The sequence below is a fragment of the Pogona vitticeps genome, chromosome 3 (assembly GCF_051106095.1).
Source record: "Pogona vitticeps strain Pit_001003342236 chromosome 3, PviZW2.1, whole genome shotgun sequence".
NCBI classification, from domain to species: Eukaryota; Metazoa; Chordata; class Lepidosauria; order Squamata; family Agamidae; genus Pogona; species Pogona vitticeps.
This window is the reverse complement of record NC_135785.1, coordinates 30151834-30170781: the sequence shown is the minus strand read 5'-3', so window position 1 is coordinate 30170781 and position 18948 is coordinate 30151834. Positions and strand designations below refer to the sequence as shown.

Genomic DNA, 18948 nt, shown 5'->3' with positions numbered 1-18948 from the left:
GCAACGCTTGTAGGAAACGCTAATCTTTGTTCCTTGGTGTAGCTTGCATGATCGCCCCATTAAGCAGACAACGTATCAACAGACAACACAGATCATGAGCTTGGCTAAAGCTCTCCGTGTTTGGGATATTATGTCACAGAATGAATTGCACCTGCTGACCTTCTCGCAGGCCAATATGACTTTTTTTTACAGCATATATATATATATATGCTATATTTACAGTGTCTCTCTCTGTGTGTATGTGTTTGTATGTGTGTGTATGTGTGTGTACACACACAGCGACACAGAGACACACACACACACGGAAATACTGTAATATGACAGATAAATACATAAATAGAGCGGCATAACAAAGCTTAGAAGTTTGGAGAGCCAGTCTTAACATGAAAAGCTAGGAGGATGTGGTGATGGTCTGTGGTCTAGATTTCTTTAGCTATTCCAGTTCTTAAAGCATCTATCTGTAAGTGACTCACAATATATCACTGTATGGGGAAATAGTCCTTATCATGTGGAGGGATTTTGTAAGCAATATTTTTGTGGTGGAAGAGACTGAGTGTTAATCTTTTGCTTGAGAAATTTAGTTCAGTTTTACTGAGTTTACACAGGCCTTCCTCAATTTGTAAAAGTGGGGGTGTGAGAAGGCAAGTCGGGTTGATGTTTTCCTCTTCTGTTCAAAAGAGAGAAAGGTTGAACTAAAGAACAGAAAGAAAGGTGGCAGTGAGAAACGGCAGAGCTTCTTTTAGTTTAGCTGAGTTGAGTTTTAAAACTTCATGTTTAAAGAAAATATTACCGATGAGAAACTCATTTCTTCACTCCTTCCCTGTGAAGAGCGCCACCTTTCAGGGCCTAGAGATATGGAAAGAAGTTTCATGCAGCCTTAAAAGCAAATCTCTACCAGGAGCAACTGCTACTGAAGATACAGGGGCTGGCAGGCAGTTTAACTGAAAAGAAACATAGTACTCTGTCAAATTTTGGCTGCCTTTAGATCATAACAATGGCTGGAAATGTAGCAATTCTGCAAATTAGTTTTCAAGATGAAAAGTAGAAGTATGACCACTGGGAAAAATTAGGAGCAAACTCATACAGTTAATCTCTCCAGTAAAATTAAAAGAAGCAAGCATTCAATTTATGATGTTTAAATGAATGTTAAAACATAAATGTTGTAGTTGAGGAGGTTTTTTTTAAAAAAAAAACTGCAGTGGTGGTTAATTAGAGAAACAGGGTTTCCTTCTTTAAAAAATCTGATTACATAATGATTTTAAACACCTTTAAATAACAAAAATCTATGAATGTTATTATTTTAAAAGGAAGACCCACTAAATAACAGTCTTTTAGAAACAACCAGACAGCCATGCACATCCAATTACATAACAAAAAGATTGGTGTCACAATCTTGTAAAAGGCTAATGTTATAGTTTTATCTTTGTCTAGCTTTGAAGAGGTTTCTATTTTTGTGTTTGTGTGTGTATGAGAGAAAATGTGGTCTCTTGTAAGAATGCTTAATTAAGCCTAGCACTATCTTGATTAAAGAAATCAATACCTGGCCAAGACCATTATTATTATTATTATTATTATTATTATTATTTCCACTATTATTATTATTTTTAAAGACTTGACAGGGAAGCTATTAAGGAAAGAGGTTTGCATTAAATGGCCTTTTAAACTTCTGCGCAGTATGTCATTGTGTGGGGTACTTTCAATGTTTTCCTGAGATGTATTTTTCATACTTTTCTTCATGGGCTATTAGGTCTGGAAAGATGGGAATGCTGGTTGAGAAATATGAATTGTTAGAGCCTATTTAGTAGAAACAGCAGACAATGCTGAAGCGGGCTTGTGGGGCGTGCAGAGCCGTGCACTTAGATTATTGAGGCTGTAGCCTGTAGTTTAGATGGTTTTGCTGTTCCTTTATCTCAGACTCTCCATCATCTTGCAAAGGATAGCATTTTCTCCAGGCCTATGTGGAGTTTTGGAGGACCACCCAGAAGAAATGACCAAAATGTCTGGATAGGACCATGTTTTTGTGCAGCTTATATATCCTCACTGACTGCAGGCTGACATCTTTGACTTCATGTTTACTTGAGAGTAACATACATTGAATTTACTTACAAGTAAGCATGCACAAGGCCAGATGATTCTTCAATAAAACTTGTAGACAACAGCAGTTTTTATCTTGAAGGTTGTTTGTAAACAGTTTTTCTTCCAATGCTGTCATTCATCTCTTTCTTTTTTTTAAAGGGGGGATGTCACCACATCTGATAGCAATAATGAGATTTTAAGACTGCAGTCTTATACTGTATATTCTTACCTGGGAACAAGTATGGCAGAGTTCAGAGGCATTTACTGCTGAGGCTTCCTCTCTATGCTTACTTGGAACTAAGACCCAAGCAAATCAGCTTCCTAGTAAAATGGGCTGGGATCACTCTTCATTTTAATTTCTTCAGAATAAGCCATGTTTGAAATGGCTTAGTCACTTGGTGACTAAGATAATGAAGAATATCGATTTGAAAATATTTTATTCACATGGGAAACTACTAATGTTCTGTATATTTTACACCAACAGCACTAAGGGTAGTTTTTACAAATGTAAAAAAAGTCTCAAAGGAAAAAAAAGACGTAAAAGACATAAACAACTGTGTTTTGGCTGGGTGTATATTTGTAACTCAACCCTAACTAATGTAAATTATTGATTTCTCATGGTTATTCAATTTGAACAATCAGAAACATGAAATTCCATTTTGAATTATTGATGTTTCAGAATAAATCTCACAGAATTCCTTTTGATTTCCCTACTCAAAAGTTTAGGATTGGGCCCTAAGAAAGAACAGGAAAGGGGTAAATGGAATTGGCCTACATAGAAAGCATTCTGAGGAAAGATGGACTGAAGACAAGGAAGTGAATAGGTGTGATACCGCATCCTAGAATACAGCAGGGGACCCTAAAGTCTAATGGGATTAAAAGTGATAGCATATTTGGTATCTTTGGGCAGAAGAGCAAAGATAGGTTTATTTAAATGAATCTTGTCGCTGAAAACAAGTATTTCTATGCTATTTCTACTATATATTTATTCATATACTAATGCTAGTCATGTAATCGCTGTGTTGTTTATTTGTTTACTTGTGTGGGCATATGCTGTCTTTATGTGCACCTTCATAGACGTGACGTGGATGAATAATGCCATAATACACGATCATCAGCCAGTCACCAATTGCAAACAGTTAAAAAGACGATGTGAAAGAATGCTAGGATTTTCAAGATGAGAACAAGATGCCACAAAATAAAGTGATACCTGGACCAACTTACAGAAGTGTTTCTGATAACCAGTTCTGGGCCAATGCTATATGTGAAAACAGCAGTGGGCTTTTTCTTTCTTTCTTTAATGTAGGCTAAGGATATTTTTCTTCCCTTAAAACTCATGACACATCACTTTTTACATCTTTCATGATTGTCCTATATTGCTTCATATTTTCACATTCTTTTGTTATGTTATGGTCTGAAAATACACCACGTATGTTTTCTATCTAATCTATATCTGAAGAACAGATTATCTGAGTTCCACATTTTCTCTTTTTGAAACATATCACATATTCAGGCTGCCTTATGGTTGGATCAGTAGTTTTGATTTTGAGATAATTTTTATTCCATTGCTTTTGTGCTTTTATCATACAACACAATTTCTCTCTCCCCCCCTTCCCCTTCGTCTTCTCTTTCTACCTTCCCTCACTCCTGGACATTTTCCACGTAATTCATTTGAGCTGAGCCCATTGTTAACTTAACTGAGTATATGCATGCATGTGATAATAAAGATGCCAAAACAATAAAAGAAATGATAAAAGCTGTTCACTTCTTTATTAATTATGGATGAGCAATCGTGTCACATAAACATGCACACACACTTATCTTAAAGTCTATTGCAATCTTTTAACATGATAAAATCAATCTTAAACCCACTCTTCCCCTCCTAGGTCCTGTTAAGTCAGGTTTGCTTCACCCTCCGTTAACAAGAAACATGATCATGTGAAACCAGAGGGCTATTTTTACCGTGCAGCTGGAAGCTGTCATCAATTGGTAACATTTATTTCAGTTTTAGAATGATTGTATGAAATAGCATGACGTTTCCAGATGACACCCCTCCTGGAAATGGGCTTTTGAAGAATAATAAATCAAAGTAACTACCCTTTTAATATATATACAATCACACTGGCTCACATAAGATAATTTTAAAATCACACACACACACACACACACACACACACACACACACACACACACACACACACACACACAGAGCTTTCTAAAACAGTGGATTATAATCCATGAAAACTCACACTGAAATAAAATTGTTAGTCTTTCAGATGCCACAATATTTTGTTTTTATTTTTTGAATATATGTTGACAAAGACTAATGCACTACCTCTTTGAAAACATATATACGTGTGTGCGTGTGTGCGTGTGTGCGTGTGTGTGTGTGTGTGTGTGTGTGTGTGTGTGTGTGTGTGTGTTACAGAGAGACAGAGAGAGAGTGCAGGATCTTCCACCTTCCTGCCAAAATGACAGTATAGGTAGGCAAACATTACACAATTGGAGTAACAGCAATAGAATTAAAATGCTACTGAAAGAGTCAGAACTCAATTCAGATTTAAAACAGCCAAAGAAAAAAAAATACACAACAACCCCCTCAGCCTGGAATCCTTGCAATCAGCCCTCTGAAAGAGTAGATGAAGGAACAAAAGAGGAAGCCTGGGGGAAAAAAAATCTTAAAAACTGTGCAGTTTGGTAAGGCGGAACCTGTTCTTTCTTTCAGATCACCTGGTCTTACGTTGTAGGGCTTTACAGGGTCATAATTAGCCCAGTGAACTGAGCCCGGAAACAGCCTGGCAGGCGGCGAAGCTATTGGAACAGGAAGGCCACATGGTTTCTACAAGAGTCCATGCCTCCAACCTGGACTGCCGCATTTTGGACCACTTGGTTTCCCAATACAGTACTTTTCAAAGGGAATCCCTGCACAGAGAGATAACTAAGGCATACGTCACGCAGTCAAATCCCATCTCTCCAAGATCAGGGTCGCCACCTTTAGCTGTGCCAGCCCACTCCCGGCCATCTCAGAAACCTGGGCATCCAAGTTCACAAATGAATGGGTTTAAATGCATATGCACGCACACCCATCCACGCTTTAGGGGAGTCGCGGTATACGCACATACCTGCTACTGCGTGACAGTTCACATTTCTGAAACCGAACACGCCACTTTTGAACACAGCGTGGCTGCGTTTCTAAAATAGGCAGGCGTGACAGAACCCAGCAAAATTAAGCACTGTAAAGACCCGCTCACTGGGAATGTTACCGATGTGTTTACCTCAGATTTCTTGTAATCAACGGGTCTTCAAAGGGGCTTAATGCTACTCGGAGTAAGCCATTGTTTGAATATGTATTACACAGTATGGAAATATAAAAACAAAACATATAACATTGAATATGTATTTTCGCCACGAGATAGGCGACATAAAAATGCAAGCAATAAATAAGTAAATAAATAAATTGCATGCGTGCCTTCCTCACGCGTATTTTCTATTAACCCCCCCCCTCAATTACTTGTATTGTGAGTTACCTAACTGCATGTGCCGTTACTCTTTGGAAACCGAGCAATAACAGAGGAAGACGAAAGAAATGGCATTAACAAACAAACAGCCACCCTCCGAACCGTGTGTTTTCTTTTCGATACTGCCTCTTTCGGGGGGGGGATGAATCTGGGAATGTACAGATAGTTAATAACGCCGTGCCTTACTTTTGATTAAGGAGAGTTCCTGGAAAACAAGAAAATATCGCGGTTTTAGAAGCCTCGCTGTGTTTTCTGGCTGCATCAAGGCTGCCAGGGGTTTCTGAAAAGAGTTTTCCAATGCCACACATGAAACAGGCTTTTCTCTTTAAGTACACACACACAGCGCCTGGCGTTTGATGTTGCCTCGGCTGCGCATGCGCTTTCCCCACGCTTGGGCACCGCTTCCACGTGCTGTTGAATATTTATAACTCCCAGCACTTCCTAAACTGTCTAGAGAAGGTAACCACACAGAGGCTAAATCATCGGGAAACCGCTGGCGTAGCTCCCGAAATAGTTTGCTAGGGGAATATATGCACGTGTTTGTTTTCAGACGTCGCTGGTTTAAGTATGATCGTAATAAAACAAGGCACAGAAGGTTCATAAACCTGATCAGAGATACAACAGGGCAGCGCGCGCGCGCGCACACACACACACACACACACACAGAGAGAGAGAGAGAGAGAGAGAGAGAGAGAGCAGCAGGAGCAGCGGCGGCAGGCCGTTCTCAGGAAGCGTCCATTCTTTGACTGCAACCACAATGATGAACAGACATTTCACTTCGCTTCGGCCAGAAAGCCCAGAGGAAGCGACTCAGAACTGTTTATATGGGATAGATCCCTGTTTATGGGCTTGATGCTACTTCGTCCTTTGTTATCAAATCCATGAGATGCGATCTTTCGGTGACTTCCTTTTTTTAAAAGAATTTTATTTTATTCCTTTAGGCCCCAGGGTGGGGTTTTTTTTTGTTTTTGTTTTTTGTCCGCTGAAAAGTCCAGTTCTCCAGATAATTCATCATTTTGGTTCATCAGTCCGTCTCATGTAACAGATTTTTCAGCCGGACTTTTCAATCCGAATAATTTGGGGGGGGGGTGGCGGGGGCTGAGCCCGTTTAACCCCGTCGCTTGAGAGCTGGCAAGATCCTACAGGGCGGACGCCCGGTGAAAAATTCAAGGAAAGCGTTCTTGTGTGCTATAGCTGGTGCTTCTCTCGGCCCTACTCTGTTTGACTAGCTGTCTTCCTTCCTAAGCCAAGGCGTAATGTATTTGCAGATTTTAGCCTACTAGTCAGCTAAACAGCAGACAAAACCGCATGAAATATGACTGGTTTGAACGGCTCTCATTTTTCTAGATAAATATGCGTAAATTTCCTCACTTGTATGTACCCTGAGTTTTAAAAAAAAGAGGCGGGGGGAATTATAAAACAGAATCACCCTAATGAGCAATGTGAAGGGGGGGGGGACAGCGGGACCAATGAAATTACACATGAGAAGTGATGGTTTTTTAGACCTTGTTGAGGGGATGAAATCCCACACTAGGTGAACAGCAGTCGACTGTTTAAACTATGTTTAGCCTAGCTTTCACAATTCGGTCAAAGTTCTTGGATTTCATCTCACAGCGTCCCACTGAAGTCAGCAAGAGGGCACTGACTTAAGTTAATTCTTAACAGTTCTTAAGCTTCCCTCATCTGTATGTGAGGCTAAATGTGTGTGAAATAGGAAAATCTCTCATCCAGTGTGGTGGGAAGTACTCAGAGATTACTCCCCCCCACACTTAGTTAATTAATTTTTAAAAAATATCAGAAAACTCTACAATTTTTGCCATTCCCCTCCCCCCTTCTGTCCTTCTTCAGACTGGCTCAAATCATCTTCAGTGGTCATAGACGGGCGTTTTGAGAAAAAGCAAGGCTTGAACAGAATTCGGTCACATAAATAACAATTAACAACAACCATGGTAAGATCTGCAGAGGTGGGAAGTGACCCTCTGGATCATCGAGTCCAGCCCCCTGTCAAGGAGGCCCAGTGGAGAATCGAACTCCCAACTTCCGGTCCCACAGCCAGATCCCTAAACCACTGAGCTATCCTCGCTGGTGCATATAACAAAAACAAAACAAATAAAAACAAAAGTATGACAGAACTTTAAAAGCTAACTGATTTATTTCAGTGATTTTTCCTGGCTTACAATCCACTTCTTCAGACAATGAAGTATAGAATTATTAACTACAGGTTGACGTACATCACGACTGTTATGTACGGTGCTCAGTGGTTTAGGGATCTGGTTGCCGAGCCAGAGGTTGCGAGTTCGATTCCGCACTGGGCCTCCTTCAGAGGAGCTGGACTCGATGATCCAGAGGGTCTCTTCCAGTTGCGTGGTTCGAAGATGATCACGTAAAATGGTCACGGGGCAAGGTACCCACTTCATTGTGGGCACCCCCAACGTCCTGCACTTTTAGCAAGCGATGCATTTAATTCTTAAATAATAATATAAACAAATATCCTTCTGATAATTGGCGTAAAAGGTCGGCACCACAGTATCCAAGCACGCACCTTGCGCTGGAAAATAAATCAGTCTTAACCTGTAAACAGAAATAGGAGTGAGTTCGAGTTTGATTTGGAAGATCTTTTCCGCAGATTTTTTTTTACCATAAGAATTTAAATAAGGATTTTTTAAAAAATATATACTCATCAAAAGCCTAAACGTAAGCTTATTATAGCCCTACAATCTAACGTCCATAGGGCATATTTATAGCTCTGCTGTCGAAGGGACTTTTAAAAAGAGGATTGAAGCCGAGAGACGCGCGCGTGCGCAGGGACACACCTTATTCACGTGACCGGTCATTCTTTATGTAAACAGATGGGTTCTTTTCCTTCGAAACGGCGGTGGAAAAACCTCCAACGTCACAACTGTTGATCATCTTCCCCTACTTTCTCTATTATTATTATTGCGATCCGTGCACGTTTTAGACACTGTTCCCTATTTGCATGGTGCATGGAACCTGTTAATCTGTACAGCCCCCTCTCAGTTTCCTCTTCCAGAAGGAAGTTATTTAAAGTCGCTTTTATTAAAGGCATTCCCCCCCCCTCAAAAAAGCCACGGCAACAGGTACATCTATCTGCTTCTCTCTATCCCTACACCACCAGAGCGAGGGAGCGAGAACGAGCTATACAACGAGGCATCTCTTTCGTTGCCTCGACATTCACTTTTGATTTTACGTATCTAGCTTTTTTTAACACATGCGTTCCTTTCCTTCCCCAAAACACGACTGCTTCCCCCTCCTCCCGAAACACACCCCGCCACCATGGAGCGTTGTCGGCAAACGGCTTTGTTTACAAAACAGTAGTTATTGTCAGGGGACCGGATTCCCCGCGCCCTCCCCTCTCTGTCTCTTACCTCCGGAGCCTTAATTCTTCCAGTTAGCTCGAGGGAAATGTGGAACTGAGATTTGGCCCTAAATATAATCTCCCCCGTCTTTGCCCCTCTCCCTCTCCCTCTCTCTCTCTCCCTCTCTCTGTGTGTATAGATGGTCTGGCTCTCTAAACTCCCAGATCTTTGTTTCGGTGGTGGCAGCCAGAAAGAGCAAGAGAGCGCTGTGCTGTTACTTCCCTGTGGCTTCCTTTTTTAAAAAAGGAAGGGGGAAATAAAGCACACACGCACACACCTCTTCCCAACTTTTCTTGCAGTTACTCAGTTCTCAAGCCTGTACTGGCAGCCTGTGCAGACAATCTTCCCTCCAGCTTTGGTAAGTGATGCGTTGCTCCCTTGCAAAATAGAAGTACTATGGCGGTCTCTCTCTGTGTGCGTGCGTGCGTGCGTGCTGCGCGCACGACTTGCAGAAATGTGTGTGTGTTTGTTTTTGTTTTCGAGCACAGTGGCCCAGCCCAAGTAGGTTCACATCAAGCAGCATCGAGATAAACTATAGTGGCGTCCGAAATCTCTTCAGGATCCACTATTTGTTGGATCGGTCAGACTTTATGGCATGATACACGGAATCTGCCCAGCAAACTTTCGTTGCTGCTGCTGTTGCTGCTATATTGTCTTTTCTTCTCCACTACTTCGGGGGGGGGGGGAAGCGAGAGGCCGTGTTTTGTCTCGGTTTGATATTTACAACTAGCACCAGACCATGACGTTACAAATTGTGGGAGGACTGCACTTAGGGCAGTCTTTCCACAACACACCAGCATTGTAATGGTACTGTTAGAAATTGAAACGTTCGCCTAACATAACGTTGATAACCTGGAAATTAAATTACATAAAATACAATACTGTAAATTAAATCTGCACCTAGTGCATTTCAATACATTCCGGGGATATGGTGTCACATTAATTTTAATTACTGCTGGAAATGGTTTCTTCATTCGCCCAATGTATTCAGCCGTAACTCGGAGTGACTGAAACTCGCAGGAATTCAAGATAAACTCTGATTTGAATCCCTCCCCCTTTCTCTCCCTTTTCCTAAATTCCTTCTGGACAAAAGAAAAAAGAAAACAAAAGAAAAAAGAGGAAAGGAAAGGAAACTGAATATAATTGCTGTGTAGAGTTGACCTTTCGTTGACACGACTTGGTAGAAGACAGTTTGCAAATGAGGGCTGGATAAATTAGGTACTAAAATCAACTGAGGTTAGGTGGTGCCCGGTGTTAAGTCCATTGAAATTAGCCAGAAAGATAGTCGCCCCTCGAGAGTCTCAAAGTTGAGTAAAGTTCAAGGGAGTCGCGACAGCACCTCCACGCCGCGTCCTGGAACTCACAAGAGGGAGAGAGAGAAAGAGAGGGAGAGGGAGAGAAGAAGAAGAAGAAGATTCCCTCGGGTTGAAAGCGGTGGCGGCAGCAACAGCCGCAGTAGCAGCGGCGCCTTCAAGTTCACGGCACTTTCCGCGTCTCCAAAGTTTTGGCGTTGTTGTCATTTTTTCTGTACCAGTTGTGATAACAATACCGTGGCCACGGTGGCTTCCGTTCTTCGAAAACCCAGCACAGAGGAAGCGTGCCATGCAGTGCTGCGATCACAGTTGTGCGAAGAAGTGGTGTTAACTTTCATAAGTCTAGGAAGTGTTAATTTGTGCATTCCTCAAAAAGAGCTTCCTTTAGAAAACTGGATCTAAACAAAGAGACCTTTAAAATAAGGTTTCTAAAACTACACATACTACCTCGCTCGTGGACTGACGGAAGCGGTAAAATGGGAATCGTGGGGTTTTTTTTGTTTTTTGTTTTGCTTTCAAGTCAAGGAGACACAAGCCACTATTCGGCCTTCTCCCTTCTCTTTTGTCTCAGTACGGTCAAACTTTACTGGTGTGTGTAATTAAATCCTGATATCTCTATGTAGCTCCTGCCATAGGAGCCCATTTTACAGAATTGATGTTCTGTTACTCCTGTTTATCGTGATTTGTTAATTGCATTTATATTCCGCTTTTCCTCTTTTGAGGTCAAAGCAGAGTACCGTGATGCCCCATCCCCACTTTTCCCTCAAAACAACCCTGCGAGGTAAGCCAGGCTGAAGGAGGGCGACTGGCCCAAGCTCACCCAGTGAATTTCACCCGAATGGGGACTTGACCCTAGCTCTCTGGAATCCTAGTCTGAGACTCTAACCACTACAGCACACGACCTATAACACGGTTTGATTTGATGTAATATGAGACTTCCTACTAACTAAAGGGGAAGGACTGGGTACAACGGCAGAGTATGTCCATATAACTGCACCTGGTCCCTGCTCTTTTAGCTTCTCTAAGCTTACATAATGAAGTCGTGCCGAGCACTGACAACTTCTGAGACAAGCTGTCACTCTCCATAGGAGTGTTGCCCCCCCCCCCCACATCAGTAGTATACAGTACTGAGAAGAGTATATTTTGCATACTTTTCCTCTGCTCATACAGTAAAGTTTCTCCTTGTACCCAGAAGCATAGGTTCAACAACGTTCACGTTCAACATTAAGACTTATCATGCAAGAAACAAAACAGGGCAGAAGTCATTTTCCCAGCTACAAACTTTGGCTGAAACAGATTTGTGCACAATTTCGCAAATGGTGTTGCTGTTTGCTGGAAGTAGAAACATATAGATAAGAAGAAGGAATGATAAAAAAAATAGTTCTAAGTACTCTGCAAAGCAATAAAGGGGCGCCATAAGTGGGAATGGACTTGATCCCACGTAATTCCCATTATTAAGTAAGAAAAAGGGGTGTGGCGTATTTCTGTGTTCCCTAGGTTGGGACATTTGTCTGAGAGACACCTAATGGGCTATATGGAACATAACTTCACAATGTTCTGGACCAGTTTAATTACCAGCATGATTGTACTGCAGCTAAGATATATTCCGAGAAGAGATTTCAGCTTTACAGACGTATTTACTTCCCGAGGTGTCTTCGATTGCAGTTTTCCATATGCTTCTAAACTCCCACCAACCAGGCACATAGAGAACTAGAGGTTTTATTTTTTTTTTTTTTTGCATACAAGATAATGTAAAGATTCAGAACTATAGGAAACTGTGAATTTAGGCTGATGCTAGAGATGCAGCGCTCCAGTGCCTTGCCTCGTCCTGTTAAGCAAAATCAGGATTTGGTAAGGTAGCTGTCCTTCTAATGAGGTCTGCAATCATATATACCTAAGTGTAGGTACACACACACATACACACGAAAGTGTCAAAACGCCCCATTTACTGCCCCCTCGTCATCCCGTTTGAGACAACAACGGAAGGTCACGACAATCTAACATCGGCATCCTGATGCTAAATGCATTTATATGAAAATAAATTCTAGTGAGAAATCAAAGGGACTGACGTCCAAGTACATATATTTGGGAGACCCCGTACAGGGTGCTGGAACCTAGGGAAGTCTGGGTTGTCTTAACAGGTCGAGCCCCGGAGGTATCCAGTCGACGAGTGTCTTCGGAGTTCTTTCTTCGCTGCTAGCCAGGCAAACATGCCTCCAAGTATGTGGATTGGAAAAATCGTTTCAAACGGGATAAGAAGAACTGGCCGCAGAGTTCCGAATGCGAAACCTTAGTGATTCAGCTCGATCTACCCAACGGTCCTAGTAGGGAGTCGTCGGATTTTGAACAAAGGTGAAGTTCGCAGCGGTGGCAGCCTGGTTGAACCTGAAGAGTGCCGTTGGGTTCAGCGGGGCTTAGGTATCTTGGAAGTGCCTCGAGGTTTGCACACCGTTGCTCCCTCACCAAATCGCGCTACCGGGTAGCAGAGTGAAATCAAGGGGAGCTGAAGTCTCCCTGACGTCGGTCTTAAACAGGGCTCCCGAAGCAGACGGTTCCGGTGGATTGAGCCCATCCTGATTAAGGTTCGGGTATCACCCGAGTTAAACGCCACTCCTTGCCCGCGGTTCTGTTTGCAACAAGCCCCAGACGTCGGATCAGCCTGCCAGGGTTATGAGCGGCCGACAGACCGCTTCCAAGGTGGGAAAGGAGCCAGTTTTCGCCCTGCGCGAGTCTGACTCTTCCCCAGCCTCCTTATTCCAGGTCGAAGGCTGAAATCTCTGAAAGAAACCCAGATGTATCTTTTAAAACAAACCGGAGTTGTATCGTACAGTTGAATCGGAGGTGGAGCGCCACCCAACCAACTTTCAGAAATATAGTTTTAGTGAATACACTGGGAAGTGGAAGCCTGAATTATTTTAATCTAGTGGGAGAAAGACGGAGCAATCTCATATTTCAGAATGGAGGTGGCAGGTTTTTTAAAAGTCCTTGCAGAAAATCTTCTCATCTATAAGGAGGCTCCATCTGACAATATTCTGCAACGAAGCAGAGACTGAAAATAAATTAGAATTGCTATCAGCTCTTCTGTTTCAAGCCATATTTTATTGCAGGGCATCACATAAAAGCAGTTTGTAAACACTCTCTTTACTATCTGCATCCTGCAGTCTGTCATTTTTAGACGGCTCTTTGTATCTCCAGTACATTTAAGTTAATTAATCATGCTTCTATTTTTTTTCTCTCTCTCCCTCATTTCTTGTCTGGAATCCTCAGTTTGGGAAAAGAGAGGACACAACATTGCGCTTAGATGACGGTGTCCCGTTTAGTGCTGTTATCTCTGCTTTAGCATGCGGGTTGTGAGGCAGAACGAGGACATACCTATATATATGTTTTTAGGGTGGGGAGAAGAAAAGATGGTCTCACACGAAATAGAGTCATTCCTCTCCACAACATTGATACCAAGTTTCCTACTGAGTCCTCCACGGACCTTGCAGATCCCCCACCTGTTCTTTTTTTTGAGTTCAACAGGGTTTTCTTTCCTGCACCGGAACAAGGATTGGGGCGCGAGGTCTTGTTGTTTATTGGCAGAGTCCATACCATCTTCCTGTTTATTAGCTACGCCTACTTCCTTTTTTTTTCTTCGTTGCACAAGCCAGTCTGTGGGACGAGCCACTGCAGTGGACATTTCTTGAGCGCAAACCACTCGCGTTTGTGAATTCCACTGTTTACCTCTCAAACCTGATGCTAATGCATCACGTAAATGTTCTGGCATTATGGTCACGCAACTGCGAGGTGCAAAATGTGTGAATACAACGGTGTTCTGGATTCACACTTTTCCTCGTATAATGAGTCCCCTCCTCCCCCCGATCACCGCCACCACCTTAAATAGTCGAATTATTCCTGGCTGCAAGGCGTTCAAGCCAAAACTGCTGGCTCTATGACGGTGTGTTAGTGTGGACCCGGAAGGGACTTCCTAATTTTAACTCTATGTACTCCCAAGTTCACCGACTTGTTTAAATGGGCTAATTTTAGCAGAAAGAGGCAGGATATGTTTTCATGGCCTGAATATGCTGCTGCTGCTGGTGGTGGTTTCCATTCATCCATTTTGTTTCCCATTGTCAGGTGGAACATTTCTGCTGCTTTATTGGGGCAGGATCAGACCTTAAATTATCAGTGCCTGTAAAATGATCTCAGAAGTGTAGATATCATCTTCATTATTAAAAGAGGGACTTATTTCACCAATTATTTTTCAGCATGCATACATTTGAAAATACGTAGATGTATTGAGATCCTAGAAAGTCTGTGAAAGAGACTCCAAGATAAAAACTACTAAAATTACACTACAATATTTCCTTGTTTTCTAGTCAACTTTAAAGTAGAACTTTATCAAAATAAACACAACTGCTTCTGTATTTACAAAGATGCATGCTTTTCCAGAGCATCATTAAAAACTGTGTGCTGTCAAGCCAGTTCTGACTTCTGGCAACTCTTTCCAGAGTTTTCTTAAGTAGAGAATACTCAGTGGTTTACCCTTCCCTCCCTCTTTACTCAGAGACAATTCTCTCTGAGTCCATGGAACTTGTGGACTAGCAAGAATGTTTAGCATTGCAACCTTAGCGTTTTTAAGGTTGGAGAAGACCTTTCATAATGGCCCAGATAACTAACAGCATAAACACACATTCAGAACTCTTTACTAAGTTTCTTTAATATTTCAGTTGTTGATTATGTTACACATTAACAGAGTTCCTATCAGACTTAAGGCTATGAAATTTAAAGTAAAAACCAGCCAATTATGTTAGATCATTGTATAATCTGCAGAGTATATGAATTCCTATAAATTCACTTATTTTTCTTAGATAAGAAGTGTTTAATAAAGAATTTTCAAAATCAAAGCATTTTAGATACCAGAAATGTTTAAAGCAGGATCTTTTGCATATCATGAAATCAAACAGTGTTCTTCATTTCAGAATGCATTCTAAAATATTGCATGGGGTATTGGTTTCTCCTACAGAACCCAGTTAATCATTGTTATTGAAAAATTCCCCTTGATGTCAACAATATTTTTTCAAAACAAAATAGTCAGAATATTTTGTGTATTGTATCAAAAGTCATATTCACACCCCACTCTACCAAATGCTAAGGAGAAGGAATAAACATACAGTGTGTCTGTCTCTCTCTCTCTCTCTCTGTCTCTGTGTGTGTAGATTCAGAAAGCACTGAAATCTATCTGGCAGCCATCTGGAGTGTTTCTTTCCTTTCTCATATAACTTTTTCATAGTGTTATTGATAAAGCCAGGCCTTTTTAAGGCTATTGCTTTATTGATATCTACATATTAATTTCTTTAAATCAAAGTCATATTGGAACATAAAGGTTTCTAAGCCTCTAAAATAATACTTTTGGGGCAATTAATACTTTTTTTAAAAAAATCACTTGGGTGATATTAAGTGATCACTATCCAACACAGAAGCTGGCTTTCTTCAGCCCATTAATATCCATGAGTTCAAACATTTCAAAGTTGGATCAAAGCCATTTAATGTTTCTTTATGTATTTACTATGTTGTGGAACTAAAATGTATCATGGTGTGGGAAATAAAACTGGTTATGTAGGAAAATTAGAAAACTAAGTCAATGAGGGGCATAAGCATTAAATATTTCCTTTGAACAACTATATATATTGGGTATTGAACATGTATCATCCATTTCTTCTTGAAAGTAATACCTTTTGTCAAGGGTCCAGGAGGTTCATAAACAACTCCACAGTGAAATGCACACAGTACCAGAAAGTAAGGGAATAAAAATCTATAATTGCCTGTTTACAAGCAAACACGCCCAACATGGTTAGATTAGCCAGATTCTTTGGAGTATCCATCATTATGTATTTTTATAGATGTTAACAGTTGCTACATTATTTTGTGTGTGTGTGTGCGTGTGTGTGTGTAATTAATATATATTAATATATATGTGTGTGCATGCATGCATGTGTGCATGCAAACATACACACACACATAAACACACACACATACATACACATTTACTGTATGTATAAAAGAAATGTTAATTGTACACAAGAAATTTAGAATATTGTAAGATTCTTATTCAAACTATCTTGAAGTGAACTGCAACTGTATATAATTGCCTGAAATGCTTTATAACCAGAGGTGCTAATTGTTATGTTCTCCAAATGACTATTCTATGATTTACATGATAAAAATGATACAGAAAGTTCATAATTTGTCTATTTGTAAATAAATATACTGTACATTTCTAAAAATATTACTGAACAATTATGTTATTGGTGCATGTAGAATTTTGGCTTTTGGGGACAAAAGAAGTATCTAAAAGAAAAAACATAATCATAATATATAAGCTATTATATATGGGGTGTGGGTATAAGAGGAAAATATAGCTTGGGTAATCACCAAAACAGCATGCCATTAACTATGAGGGCTAGAAACATTGCTTTTCTTTAAAAAAGTGAAAAGAGAGGACATTGGTATAGCAGTGTCTGCATCAAATATCAAATGCTATGCAAAATCTTTTGGGAAAGTGGGAAGGTGATAGCTTACAAAGTGAGTTTCTATATGTTCCTTTGTTTTTAGGATATTTTAAAAATCCATTTGTTGTTGCCTTTATCAGATCTGAAGCAGACAGTATGAAATCCTTCCTAATATGTGCAGTGAGTGAATAAAATATTTTAAATGCACACTGTGCAGCTGCCTGTATTTCTGCAGCACTATGCTTTTGTGTATGACTGTAAATCCTGCATGCAAGCACTGTTATTTCTAACACACCATGCTGGATTTTATGTAAATCTGTGGGTTTTGTTCCAAGGAAAACAAAATAATGAAAGAATATAAATATTAGATACTGTTGCTCTAGTGTATGGGGCTGTAAATCTCTGAGGATTTACAAAGAAGCAACGACAACATGTTGCGCAGCTGTGTGTGACACCATTTAATGGTCTGATTTGATGAACTAGTTTCTCAGCACCTCATTGACAATCACTGATTGTACAGATATAAGTTTTGCAATGTCCCATAGAGCTTTTCCAACACCCTTATTATTAGTTTATCCTAAAATAAATTCAAAAGCTCTAATTGTCTGTTTCCCTTAACCTGAAAGCAGTGTTTCATGTGACTTCAAGGGGTGTTCTGTCTCCGGGGAGACTGAACTGCTTTTCTCTGAGCAACGTGTCTTCTAATCTCTCCCCACCCAAAATTTGAAAGAGAAATAAGGGATACACCGTTCTTTCAGGACTAACAATGGAGTAAGTGCTTTCCTCACCCAAGGCGCCACAGGTAACTTAGGCCAGTTTACACAACAGCTTGCTTGAAAGCATGGAGCCAGAAAGTGCTCGTCTGAGTGGTACACAATCTCCCTGTCTTAGGCTATACATTCTGCAATGAAAACACCCAATTCATTTCATTATGGTATAAATTATACCAACTAGGAAAGGAGGTAGAATCATCCGTCTGCAACTCAGGGATTCTGCAAATCTCCGTAGTTCAGCCGGTGCAACTATTTCTGCCTGTTTCTTTCCTTCGTCCCTTTGTCACACTGTCTTTTTCCTGCCCTGTGATACACTGGGACCAAGTTTTGTCTCGCAGAGATGGGTAAAAGATCAACATGGAAAGGACAGGCAGCATTTCAAGTTATATTTGTTAAGTGTAAGTGGAGCAAACTTTCCACCCGAACTACTGCAAAACCTGCTTGCAAACAGAAAACCCAAGCTTTGCAGGTTCTTCTCCCCCCCATGACACCTTTTCTATTATTTATTTATTTATTTATTTATTTATTTATTTATTTATTTATTTATTTATTTATTTATTTATTTATTTATTTATTTATTTATTTATTTATTTATTTATTTATATGCCGCCCATCTAGACATGGTCTACTCTGGGCGGCTGCAATTGATCATTAAATGAACTACGCTGGGCACCATCTTAGCACATACTCATACACATGTGCAATTCTCTGCTGGCTTTAAGTAAGGAAACAATGTTTATAGTCAAGAAGTAAAAAAACAAGAATATGGATATGGGCGATGGGAATGAATCCAATCGCAAAAATATCTAGTTATAGCTCCGTTGCTCTAGATAGAACCACTCAACCCAAGCAGACACCATATATGTTTCTAAAACAGGAGCAACGGAAATCTATAGTGAAGGAACAGGATGATTACTAATCAAGAAAATAAATAAATAAATACATTTATTTCCTACTTCTGCATTAAAATACATTAAGAAATCCAGAAGGTTTTCAAGTCCTACATAAGCAGTTTAAAAAAAAAAAAAAACAAAAAAAAAAAACAGAATCTAAAACCACAACAGAGTTTATTTCAGTGAGGTTAATTCAGTTCCATTAAAAGTATTTCATCTTAATAGACTTTCAGATCAAGCATTTATTCTGTTTGCTCTTCAGCCTGCCCTGTTTCCTTAGACTCAGGGTGGTGCTGTAATTCTGAAGATAAAAAAGATGGAACAGTGATCTATTGAAGTGAATAGGAAAAAGGGTGCCTTACGCATATCAGTGGAAGATTTTATGTGTACCTAAAAGTCCTGTTTTAATCATAGTCATAATCATCACCATCTTAGAACTGCAGAGCTGGAAGGGACCCTATGGATCACCCAGTCCAACTTATGCTGATATATGAGAGGGCAGCCCAT

At 40.4% G+C, this 18948-nt stretch overlaps 2 long non-coding RNA genes across 2 annotated transcripts in view; both read left to right on the top strand.

Annotated features, from left to right (window-relative positions):
- LOC144587805 (uncharacterized) overlaps positions 1-18948 on the top strand; it is a 476988-nt gene that overhangs the window by 138997 nt on the left and 319043 nt on the right. The window lies entirely within an intron of this gene.
- LOC110073033 (uncharacterized) overlaps positions 9079-18948 on the top strand; it is a 57896-nt gene continuing 48026 nt past the window's right edge. Inside the window, exon 1 of the long non-coding RNA XR_012085731.2 lies at positions 9079-9329. This is a non-coding gene — a long non-coding RNA (uncharacterized LOC110073033). The remainder of the gene's footprint in view (positions 9330-18948) is intronic.